Consider the following 13,929-nt stretch of genomic DNA (forward strand, 5'->3'; position numbering starts at 1 on the left):
ATTCGAATTGCAATTCTGCATCCTGTTTGCTTCAAATGCAACTCAAAAGCCAAATTAGTTTATAGATCCAGGCTAAAAAAAGAGCAGGTGTTGCTCACATAGTGTTTGAAATAAAGAAGGATGGCTTCATAGTATGTGCTAGATATGGGCTTTGACCCTTCAGACCTGCAGATTCTCAGCTGACCAGAACAGATGTGGAACATCCCACCCCATCAGCGAGAGCGCTTCTTCATCTGAGCCATGCCACAATGACAGATCACATGTCAGGACAGCCCTTCGCAGGTCCTGCAGCCACGGAGCCGTCCTTGACCAGGCATGCCATGGCAGTGTAAGAAAATCTCTTATCATGTTCCAAAATGTAGAGGCACAGTCGTAATCAGGCTAAGTGCCATGCTGAAGCGTGAACCCTGCTAAAATGCCATTCCAGGCATCCATAAAACACTTTATGGAAAATAAAGACCAATCTCACTACCAAGTATCGATCGTAAATTATTATAACATTTGCAGGCAGTCAGCAGAGAGATGTTAACCACTAGAAGTTATCAAAAGGGTGTGTGTTTCTGTTCTGCTTGGACATGTTCGCATGTCTTGTAAAGCAGCTGGCGGCATTGTTGCAATCTTCGGATTGGATTACATGTTATCTTCATATTACAGTTACAGCTACGTGCAATCAGTTTAAAGGAACAGTTCACCCAAAAATACAATTCTGACATCATTTATTCATCCATATGTTGTTTCAAATGAGTATGACTTTCTTTCTTCCTTGGTGAAAAATGATGAGAGGATTAAACTATCCTCTTAAGTCACAAAAATGAAACTGTATTAAAGCAAAGAAGAAATGGATAGCAGTAGGCCTATGTATACATTGTAGGTAAAAGCAAACAAAGAAACGTTAAACCTAGATTTCAGCTTGGTTAAATATTTATGATTCCTCTGGCATCAAAAAGCACTCATCCTAAAAGCTTTTCTTGTAACAATATGTTCTCTGGAAACAGCCTTTTGGATTACAGGACGGCACGCTTTAAACAAGACAGTTAATACATTATCTTACAATCAATTTTCAAAAACATTAAGCACCAAATTTTGGATTTCTGCATTAAATTGATCAAAAGTGACAGCAGAGACATTTATAAAGTTACAAAATATTTTTTTTAAAGTATTTAAAAAGTATTTAAAAACTGTATCATAGTTTCCACACAAAAAAATCCATATGACCCCTACAGTTTTCAACATTGAGAATAATAAGAAATGTTTCTTGAGCACTAACTCAGCATTTTAGAATGATTTCTGAAGAATCATGTGAAAACTAAAGACTGTAGTAATCATGCTGAAAATTCAGCATTGCATGAAACAGATTTGGAGAATTTTTTCACTTGCTCACTAATGGATCCTCTGCAGTGAATGGGTGCCATCAGAATGAGAGTCCAAACATCTGATAAACCCATCACAATAATCCACAAGAAATGTGCACAATACCAGTCTAATTAAGGTCTTGTGAAGCAAAATAAATAAATCTAAAACTGTTTTCACTTGTAAATGGGGCTTGATGTGCATATTTCTCTCTTTATTCAGACAAAACAACTGCTTATTAATGCTATTACTGCTATTAATTTTTTTTTTCTATAACTAACCATACTAAATGAATGTGTCATATTGAAGGTTTTGTTGGTATATGAAGCGAACAGAGGAAACTCATTCAAGCTTGATCACATTTCACTTTTCAGTTACAAACCACCAAGGGAGGTGATGTCACAATATCATGCACTAAAATACTGTCATTTAACTACATTATCTGCACTCTACAGAAACAGGTTGCAGTTGACATGAAGCAGTGAAGCAGGAAAAGACTGTGACATTAAAATTTTATGTATTGTATATAAAATCTGTATATATTAAACACAAATGTGCATGCTATACTGCATACAGAAGTAAAAGCGAATAGAATAGAATGGATGATAAAAACTCTGTTTTACTTCAACTATGCTTGAACACACATACAAAGCTATGCAACAAAAATGCTTTTATTCACAGCCATTCTACTGGCCTGCCTCGTTTCGTTCTGCTGAAGCACATAAGCGCTTTTGTCTGTATTCCCACGGGATCACATCCTCTAGGCTCTACCGCTGCAGTCAGAGGTAAAAACGCTTCTGCTGTGGCAACAATGCAGAGGATTTATCAGACAGGTGATACTAATGCGTTATGGGTATTCATATTTCCAGACAATAACTCAAGGGACTGTTTATTATTAGATCAAAAACTATAGGCAACCGAATTAGGGGGAAGATCTTCTAACAAAGTTTGCTGAAACACGCCCAAACCACAAAAGATGATGGCTTCATTCCCAGATGCAAAGTGAGGTAACTTTACCGTAAAACAACTTTCGCAAAGTGGCCGGATACAAACTGTGGCCACGGACCGTTGGGTGTGGTGGTGAATAATTTGATGGTTTTAACAAGAATGACAGTAGCAACGACAAGCAAGCAGAGAATCAGTAGGCTTTCAGTATAACAGACTAATTAATGGAACTGATTACACAGCTTGAATGCAACAGCATTCACAAATGTGTTCAAAGACTGACATTAAAATATGCATTACACATGCAATGTATAATTTCTGCCTTTAAAAAAAACAAAACAAAATGTTAAACCTGTCAACAAAATTAAATGCCGAATTAATTAAATTGTCAAAGGTAATCAAAAGAGATTAATAAAAGCGCATCACAATGACAATTAAATTTGCATCATGACAATAAATGGGTTTATTTTTATTTTTTTTATATCAGTTTTCATGTTTTTGTTAAAATGTTCATACATACGTAAATTAATATATAACATTCGAATATTTGGTTTAATTTTACATTTCATCACAAAATCAAATGTCATTAATTTAGTTTCAATTAAATTACATGTCATTTTGGTCACAGTAAAATTGACAAAAATGAATGAATATGACAAGATATAATATTATGAAATTATTATACATTCTAAATGAGCTAAACACTACTGTAATTAAACTGTTCAGTGTTGTTTTAGTATATATTGTAGTTTTTTTTTATATTTTGAAAAAAGACTTATAAATAATGTAATTTATTGTGTTTTTGTCATTTTAATTAGTTTCTTTTGTTTAATGTCTATATTTATTAATTTTTATTGTAGTTTGTGCTATTTGTTACATCAACATGAGAAATGTTGCTGTCAACTAGCTGAAAAAAATATTTTAGGTTTTTCTATTTTTTATGTTTTTTATATAAAATTTCAGTTAATATTTTAAGTAATGAAAATGATTTTTTTTAAGGTTTTTAGTATTTTATATATATGTACATGTATATATTTATATTGTATATAAATTATGTAATATACAAATATAAATTTTTTCTTAAATATATACATGCATGTGTGTAATTATATATACATAATAAATATACACAGTACACACACATATATTATGTAAAAAAACGTTTATTTTGGATTCGATTAATATATGTGGAAACAAAAACTTCTTTATATATATATATATACATACACTATAATATATATATATACTGTATTTATAGTAATTTTGAAATAGCAGTTTTGAAATAATGATTTTATTAAGGGACAAAAGCTGTCCAAACCTGCCTGGAACTACGTGAAAAAGTAATTGCCCCCTAAATCTAATAACTGGTTGTGCCACCCTTTGCAGCAACAACTGCAATCAAGCATTTGAGATAACTGGCAATGAGTCACTGTGGAGGAATTTTGGCCCACTCTTCTTTGCAGAATTTGTTTTAGTTAAGCCACATTGGAGGGTTTTTTGAGCATGAATGGACTGTTTAAGGTCATGCCACAGCATCTCAATTGGATTTAAGTCCAGACTTTGACTCGGCCACTCCAAAACCTTACTTTTGTTTTTCTTGACTCATTCAAAGGTGAACTTGCTGGTGTGTTTGGGATCATTGTCCTGCTGCATAACCCAAGTGCGCTAGAGCTTGAGGTCACAAACTGACGGCCGGACATTCTCCATCAGGATTTCCTGATAGAGTGCAGAATTCATGGTTCCATAAATTATGGCAAGTCGTCCAGGTCCTAAAGCTGCAAAACAGCCCCAGACCATCACACTACCACCTCCATGTTGGACTGTTGGTAAAATGTTCTTTTTAGGAAAAGCTTTGCTGGTTTAAAAAAAAAGTCTTGGGGATAATCAAGATATTTTTTTGGCAATTGTGAGAAGAGCCTTTGTGTTCTTTTTGGTCAGCAATGGATTTTGCCATGGAACTCTCCCATGGAAGCCATTTTTGCCCAGTCTCTTTCTTATTGTTGAATCATGAACACTGACCTTAATTGAGGCAAGTGAGGCCTGCAGTTCTTTTATGACCTCCTGGATGAGTCGTTGTTGCGCTCTTGGAGTAAATTTTGGTTGGCCGGCCATTCCAATTTTTCTTCATTGTGGATAATGCCTGTGCTTGTGGTTCGCTGGAGTCCCAAAGCCCTTAGAAAAAGGCTTTATAACCCCTTTCCAGACTGTTACACGTCAACTACTTTGTTTTCTCATCTGTTCTTGAATTTTCTTTAGAACGCAGTATGATGTGTTGCTCTTTAAGCATGCTTCACATTGTCAGACAGCTTCTATTTAAGTGATTTCTTGATTAATCAGGTCTGGCAGTAATCAGGCCTGGGTGTGGCTAGTGAAATTTAACTCAGCTTTCTAAAATAATGTGGTTAATCAAAGCTCTTTCATGATTTAACAGGAGGGGGCCATTAATTTTTCACATAGGGCCAAGTAGGTTTGGACAGCTTTTTCCCTTAGTAAATGAAATCATCGTTAAAAAACTGCATTCTGTATTAACTTGCATTATCTTTGTGTAATATAAAACTTTGTTTGATTATCTGAATCTTTTAAGTGTGACAAATAAATAATTAAAAAATTCCATACAATTCAGCTTTAAAGTCTTTTAGATATTTTTTAAAGATCTTTCTGATCTAAAGCCAAAGATTTTTTTCTAAATCTATTTGTATTCTCAGCAACCTGTCCCGAAATAACCATTAATGTAATTTGTGCACTTTATTGAATGGGCTTGGTTGGACAGGCTGTGCCAAGAACATAAAATGCAAATTCAAATCAAATAGCTTCAGAAAACAAAACCAGCCAAAAGGCATCATGATACACATAATGCATTTCTTGTACTGTTCTGGGCTTTGACGGGTCAAAAGGGCAACTACGAGGAGTCTGGATCCTCCATGTTCAGCTACCGGGCAACATTCTAACATTTATACCTATTGTTGCTAGGAGACATTCCCTCTAATGTTTACGGCTCGCCTCAATCAAACGGGAAGCTGGCAAATAGCGGCAGCACAGCAAAGGTATCATCACTGTAACCTTTTGTGTTCTGAAATCTCACAACTACAAAAGAAGCCATCCGGGGCGGGAAAAGAAAGGTTAATTTAATGCAGACGGAAGGAGATACGTCTGAAAAATGTCCTGCAGCAAAGACTTATTCCCACTGCATGTTTGCGGCACTTGTGTTTATTGGTTTTGTTAAGCTGGGAATGATTTATAACATCTGAAAAGCCATTAAATCTTTCTGCCTTTTTAGATTTGGATTGTGGTGTGGAGAAGCCAATTCAATTCACTCGCCAAATATCAAGGACTTCTTTTCCCTGAGAGGCAGCTCTTCAGTCGCAGTCACAAAGCCAAAGAGCTTCGGTTGTTCGCTATGCTATTCTGTCTCTATCCTGCTTGTCAATCTGGGATTCTTTATTGTTAAATTCATGAAAATATTAGCAAACAAAGCGATCTGATTCTACAGTCCTACTTACATAACAAATCAATGGATTTGCACAACACCAAAGGTTTCCATCGATATAAGAATGTGAAACTGCTGTACAATAACAGCCATTCAGAACATATTTTTTTTTCTTGTTTTATATGCAGCCTCAAACGTTAGTGAATGGTCTTGGGTTCGGTTCCCAGAAAAAGCAAGAGCTGGTAATATGTCTACTTTGAATATGAGTCTCTTTGGATAAATGTGTAGGCTAAATGCATATTGTAAATGTAAATATTTGATGTTTAATATTCAGGGAATCAGATTATCAACCAATGAGACTGCATAAAACAATCAACAAAATGTTGCACAAAAAATCTGATTTAAGCAAACATGAAAAAGATAACTTTAATTGTGTAAAGAGAGATGGTGTAAGAGAGTATGAAAGTATGTTTTAAAAACACTAATTAGCAAGTTTAAGTCAATTAGCAAGTTTAAATTCATGGTAATAAAAACATTCATTTATACATGGTAGAGTTATGGCATCAATGCTTTGATGAGATATGTAAATATTTGAACTAATTATGCAACACGGCTTCCTAAACCATCTGTCAGTTTTGGGAAATCAAGGTCACATCGCAAAGGCATTGCACAGAAATTTAGAACAATATTCTGCCAATGCGATTGTTTTGTTTGGCAAAGGGTCTGTTCGAAGTGCTTTCCGTCTGTATGCTAGGCATTCGTTTACTTCCAATCCAGAAATAAACAACGAGAGTTGTCGCAGCACTTTTACATGCTTATGGGTAAACTCAATCAAATATAATACATGGCATTAACCACAAAAAATGTACGTTTGGCAAATCACCTGCATTCAGGAAAGTAATTTATTGCAAGAGCACAAGCCTTTCTACTGCATACAGCTGATTACGATGAAGGAAAACAACAATTAAACCTTTGTCTTTGTGCTGTTCCAAGAGGACAAATGACAGCAGACATTCATACCAGTTTGAAAACAAAGCAATTATAGAAATGTGTAGCGCCAGGTGTAGAATATTTCAAGAGAGCTTAGAAATGACCCCACTTCATGACCTCAAGAACAACAGGTGTCTGTCAGTATCTGGGCAATCTGTTATTCGCCACTGACAATCTAACAGGTAATTTTTTCTCTTTTTTCTCAATTTACACATTCTATTTTTACTCTTTAAGGTAACATTTGAGTTAACAATCAATCTTGGGTTTATTTGAGTACATACATTTGTGGCTGAGAGTGATTTGTTTCCTGTGACAGTACAAGGTGCAGAAGAACAGCATAAACAAATAAGAAAAATATAAGATGGATGCACAACATGATCTGAACCCGATTTCATAAATGTATCTTGAAATGACAAATGCAGAAACTGATTAAAGTTAAATCATAAATGTTGAATGCATGGAGCATCTTCTCCAGTAGCTTATTAAACATCAATTTACAACATCTTACTCTACTAAAATTAATTACAAGAAAAACAATGCATAAAAATGAACACATTTAATCATGCTCCCTGACTCGTGCTATTCTACAAGAAACTTGCCAAATCACTCCAACTGAGAGCAGACAGCACAAAAAACAAATAAGAACAGATGGACAAACTCGAATGCATAATGGATTTCTGTGGACTGTGATAGACTTCAATGATATGGAAATAAAACAAACAATATACTGACTTCTAAAGCCAATTTCTGTTGTGTCTATTCAACTCTTGTGCCACAATAACATCTTTGAATTATCCTCATTTAAAGGATAGTCACCTCATATTATTTATTTATTAGAAAACATGAATATTAATTGTGATTAGTTTGATTAATCAGCATATCATATAAATAATTCAAAGAAAAACATTTAGAAACAAATAGTTTAACAATATTTATTTTTACATAAAGACTATCAACACTTAATCTACTGTATATTGTAGTTTTATTCTGGCCAAGAACTGCCCACTTAGACAGCCTCATGATCAACATGTAAAATGACCAACTGTTGTTGACAAGGGTGTGCAGGGCAGATAAATCTAAAATCGATGCAGCCACAACAACAGACTGGCTTGCAACAAAGTGGTAAAACGTTCAAATAATGATCCACAAAAACATAAAAGATAACAAGGAAATTAGAGCAAAATTTTAGTGAACCACACAGTCAGACCTTCCCTCAAGGACATAACAGAAGATACGGGATGTCTAAAACAAAACTCTTGAATAACTTTATGAGTTTCAATGCCATGAGCCTGTAACATCAGCAGCAATCTGGTAACATGTAAACAAATCTTTCCGACTGCCTTATAAAAAACGTGCATGCTTGATTCCCAGAAGTTCCCTTGTGGGCAGCCAATTGGAACGGGCAGATTTCACCAGATGTATTCATCTTTGCGTACAATATGCATCAGACAGTCCATAGGGAGGCTGTCAGAGGCTGAAGCTAAGAGGACCGGATTGACAACGGATATCAAGTTTTTCATCAGCCATAATAGAGACAAACTATTTTACCAGATGTCCTTTCTATGAATGCATCTTTTAGCAATCTCAATAAACACATCCCTTGAGTATGCAACATTCTTTTCTTTGCTTCCATGTCAGAATGTTGGGCCTCGAGGCCAGACTGTTGGACCACAGGCATTTATACTTGCCAGACACAAAAACCACCAGAGAGAAAACTCTTATAAATGCTTTAACTATAGACATTTTATCTGTGTTATGTAATAAAAAACGGTCTGCTTGGTAATTTAGCAGAGTTGGGTGCATTAGCTCCATTTGATTCGTTTTTTCGACAGCCATTCCAACAGAAGAAAAGAGTAACAAACTTTTTATTTACAGCAACTCATGCCATGATGTGACATGGGTGCCCTACATTACTGGCCAAAATGGACAACTAATGCACACAGAAAGCCAATCTGCTACATCAATTTCTTACCTCTTAATTTAATCTGCACATTTTAAATCTATATATCCACAGTGCAAACCAGAGAATTTTTTTCTTTCTTTCTTTAAAAAACAAACAAACAAAAATCCTAATATTCTCTTTGAGAGGCCATTTACAAACAAATAACCACAAATAATAAATTGCATTGGATAAGAATTTTTTTTTCCTTCGTTTTTCTTAATAACTCTGACAATACAACCAATCTATTTTACATCTTTTGGCATAAAAAAAAATAGTGTTTGGGGAAAATTGTGACATAAATATCAACTCAGTATATCTCACATACTGTAAGATCTTTCTTTAAAGTAGTTAATATAATTGCTTCAACATAATTTTCTGCATTATTGCCACCTTTTATGCTACTGGTTATATTAGCTGTCAGGATGTAATTAATGCAAAAGTCTAAGAGGGACCAACATTAATTATTATCTGAAATCCTAAATTCATAAAGAATGTCGCATTAACCCGCCCTCCTTAGTTACTGTTACTGTGTCCAACAAGCCATGCCGCTCTCACACTACACATCATGTTCTCACATAGTAAAAAATACATCGCAGAGCAAAGTGGACACTGACAACACATCAACAGACAAGACAGAGCAGGTGACTTCATTTGTCATTTTTTAAGAAATTCAAACAATCATTTTGTGGCTCTTTAATGTGTTGTGACAGATCACTGTAACGCCTCAGTTCAAATGCCACATGATGTAAATCATCTTTTCAAATTTAAGAAGGCTACAGTACAAAATAAACATGAATGAACATCAGAACATATTTTATTATATTATCTACTGTGGAAAGATATTAATACACATTTTTCAAGTTTAAAGGGATAGTTCACCCAAAAATGAAAATTATGTCATTAATGACTCACCCTCATGTCGTTCCAAACCCGTGAGACCTCCGTTCATCTTCAGAACACAGTATAAGATATTTTAGATTTAGTCTGAGAGCTTTCTGTTCCTCCATTGAGAATGTATGTACGGTATACTGTCCACGTCCAGAAATGTAATAAAAACATCTTCAAAGTAGTCCATGTGACATCAGAGGGTCCGTTAGAATTTTTTGAAGCATCGAAAATACATTTTGGTCCAAAAATATCAAAAAAAACTACGACTTTATTCAGCATTGACTTCTCTCCCGGGTCTGTTATGAGAGCGTTCACACCACTGCAGTTTAGTGATATCCGGTTCGCGAACGAATCACTCGATGTAACCGGATCTTTTTGAACCAGTTCACCAAATCGAACTGAATCGTTTGAAACGGTTCACGTCAACAATAAGCATTAATCCACAAATGACTTAAGCTGTTAACTTTTTTAACATGGCTGACACTCCCTCTGAGTTCAAATAAACCAATATCCCGGAGTAATTCATTTACTCAAAACAGTACACTGACTGAACTGATGACCGAGCCAGATAACGAAAGGAAACATTCACTCGTTCTCGAGTCAAGAACCGGTTGCATCGGTTTTCGGATCACCGGTAGTGATGGGAAGTTCTGTTCTTTTCCGCGAACCGGTTCTTTCGGACAGTTGGATTCAATAAACCGGTTGCCGAAAACGGTTCACCAGTTCTTTTGCGCTCGACGTAATGACTTCATTGGCGATGATTGCCCTTGATTCAAGCCTTCGGTTTACCCGTGCTCATAACATTAGCACAGAATCAGTTCATAATCAATCACCAAAAGACGCGCTGTGTGTCAGTCTGCTTCACGCTGAATCACGCCTGCGCAGTATCATCAGCTCCTCGGTTCTCGAACCGGACGCGTCCGACAGAAACGGTTCTGCGCAGTATCATCAGCTCCTCGGTTCTCGAACCGGATCTGGCTCGGCTCTGTGTTCATCTTCAGTTCTCTCTTCACAGCAGTTCAGTCAGTGTACTGTTTGAGTAAAATGAATTACTTCGGGATATTGGTTTATTTGAACTCAGAGGGAGTGTCAGCCATGTTAAAAAAGTTAACAGCTTAAGTCATTTGTGGATTAATGCTTATTGTTGACGCGAACCGTCAACAGTTTTTAAAGGTTTTCGTTTCGATTAACATCACTGGTTCAAGAAGATCCCCTACATCGAGTGATTCGTTCGCGAACCGGATGTGGTGTGAACGCGCTCATAACAGACCCGGGAGAGAAGTCAATGCTGAATAAAGTCGTAGTTTTTGATTATTTTTGGACCAGAATGTATTTTCGATGCTTCAAAAAATTCTAACGGACCCTCTGATGTCACATGGACTACTTTGAAGATGTTTTTATTACCTTTCTGGACGTGGACAGTATACTGAACATACATTCTCAATTGAGGAACAGAAAGCTCTCGGACTAAATCTAAAATATCTTATACTGTGTTCCGAAGATGAACGGAGGTCTCACGGGTTTGGAACGACATGAGGGTGAGTCATTAATGACATAATTTTCATTTTTGGGTGAACTATCCCTTTAAGTCCAACGAAATCAATGTGCCATCCTGTCTGATTTGTTTGTCGGACAAGATTGTGGATTCGGCATTGTGATTGGTCAGATTGTGTGTCAATCAAGCTCTTTGTGAAGGGTCAATTGTCCTCAACCTCCATGATAAAACCATATGTGGCAGCTACCAGCAACATATGAGCATTTGCCATTTATGTTAACCTGCAACCAATATTGTGGCGATAAAATTAAGTTTAAATGCAAAGGCATCACAACTTTTTTCTCTATACAATCACTCTTTTTTTCCTCATGAAGAGCGAGAACATTACTGACAAGAGGAACGAATACAAAACATTGTAATAAGACTGTTTCTCTCAGAATAGTAGCAAACATGGGGAAAAGGAGATCGGAAAAGTTCAGAGAAACAGAGAGGACAAAAGAGAGCTCAGATCAAAAAAAAAAAAAAAAAAAATGAATGAACCTCAAATTTTTGTTTTAACATATACCGCAAAAAAACAACCCTAATCCTAAACTATAAAATAGCATTATAAGACAACAGCTACTCAAGAGACACTTGTGAGCTTATGATTTCAGCCTGCTCAAATGACTCGCTTATGACATCATCCCAGTCAAAGACCGGCTTCTAGTCATGATCACTGAGTAAGGTCTGATTAATAGACACCAGGTGGTGACATCACCCACTAAGGCTGATTCTTCGGGTTAATGACCTGCTTGATACATTAACCTACAAACGTCTATTTGGATTAGTGTAGTTGTGCTTGCCAGTTGTCATGTGATCTATCACGCACGCCTGATTCACCATGCCAGCTGGTTGGCATGGCGAGACTGTCGCTGGCCACTATCCATTACTGTAACTGAAAGAGTGATTCAAAAGGTGTCACAGAGATAGTCTGGGAATAGTAAAATTACTCAGCTCTGTGAATTCTTACAGAACGCAATGTTGCTGTACAAACACCAGACTGAAATCATCTTTTCAAATGGGACTAGATTAGAAAACATCCTAATGATTATAACCCTCTCAAGCTCTAGCAGATGCATTAAGTAATCGTTTTCTGCTTTAGTAGGTCAATGAGACTTGGCTTTGCTTCTTTAACTTAAAACTCCTAATTGGCTGTCAGGACCCTTGGTAGTGGGAAGATAAGCATTAATGATAGTGGCCCCAGGCTAATGACACAAGCCTGCCTTCATGAGCACCATCATCCGTCCGGTGTAATATAACGAGGCAGGGTTTCCACATATAGCCCCATATTATTTCCACTAAGATTACTAATGGCCACGCACATCTTAGTGCCATAGCACTGACCACTTGTTGGCTGGATACTTGTGTTCTTGAGTTCTCCAGGTTACTTCTGGAAGACACTAGTTTTTGCACCATTACAATTGACTGACTCATATCCTTGAACCAAACCTAATTTCAAAACTGTATTAAATCACATCCAATAACCAGGCACAGGCATCCAGAAACCAATTCAGATTTAAAACCTAGGTGAGCAACCTGAAAGGATGCAGGTTCAAGCCTTATCTCCAATATACCAGTTTTCTTAAATGCAGTTTGGTAATTAAACATCACGGCTGCTAACCGGAAGGTTGCAGGTTCGAATCCACAAATTATAACCATAACCGCAGGTTTAGAAATTACTTGAGCTTTATCACTTACCAATTGCATGCCACATATAAATGCCAGCGTGCATCTACCACTGCAACAGCCCATTTTGCCCTCCTTCGAGTCCGTGTTTCCACGTGGATCGCTGTAACTCCACCAGATAACGCCGAGGCAACGGGTTTAAAGCGGTCTTTCTTCACTCCAAAGGCGATAGACGCGAATCAAATACGCCCTTTCGATGAAAGCATCCCAAGCGAAGATATAAAGAAAACTGCATGTGTTTGTTAGAAAAGTAGAATTGAGCTCTTATGCCAAGTCAAAGAGATACGAACAACACTTCCCTAAGTTAGTGGAGAAATAACGGTAGCTCCAAATCCGGCACTGAAAGACATGTCAGTGTGATCTTCCACGGGTCCGTTTCTCAGAAACAAAGCCACCCAGTGTTGTTTACGCTCTCATTGCTCCTCCCTCGCGAGAAAGAAAACCGAATTAACACATTTTAAACAGCAATGATTCGCTTTATTTCTCTGGAAGTCCGCCGGTGCGCGTGTTTAACTGTCCAGCAGGAAATGCGCGAGATGGACAATAATCCAAGCGCGCGTCCTGTAGGAACCTTTCAGTGCAGCTGAAACGGGTCCCTCAACTACTAGGCTATTGGTCCCTTCCAGCGTTAACTTGCATTGTCCGGGTGTAGAGGAGGACAAAGAAACGGTGCATCTTGCACCATCTGACGCTCCAGATTGAATGAAGCGCACGCGGTGCTGCTCTCCGCGGGGATGCGACTCGGTTTGTTTCTCACGCAGCGGCTGGTGCTGATGCTGTACAGAGCGCAGATGAGGACCTGGACGTCCCTCAATGCGCCGGATGAGCTCTCTGCTCCCTGTCTCAGTGGGCGTGAGTGCAACACGATATGGAAATAATGACTGTGTGGTGTTGGGGGTCACTGTGCAAGATGCAGATATATAACGGGCTGTAATTGCTTCATGCGCCCATTTTCCGTATTTGTGGTCTTGAGTTTAAAAGGATGTGGCCTAGGATTTCAGGTTTGAATTTGTAAGGAGCTTTTTGTTTTCAAAGTATAATATTTAGTTTCGGAATATTCTTTTCAGTTTAAGGTTTGTTTTTAATGTACGGTTTTTTTTAAGGTATTTTTTCTTTTTTGTTGTTTAGTTTTGGCTGCTTATATTTCGCGATAACGAACTGACTGTA

General features: G+C 37.1%; 1 pseudogene; it reads right to left on the minus strand.

Annotated features, from left to right (window-relative positions):
- LOC122144779 overlaps nt 1-13,660 on the minus strand; it is a 110,709-nt pseudogene extending 97,049 nt beyond the window's left edge.
- Nucleotides 13,661-13,929: the final 269 nt, after the last annotated feature.

This window comes from Cyprinus carpio, unplaced genomic scaffold (assembly GCF_018340385.1).
Source record: "Cyprinus carpio isolate SPL01 unplaced genomic scaffold, ASM1834038v1 S000006759, whole genome shotgun sequence".
Taxonomy (NCBI): Eukaryota; Metazoa; Chordata; class Actinopteri; order Cypriniformes; family Cyprinidae; genus Cyprinus; species Cyprinus carpio.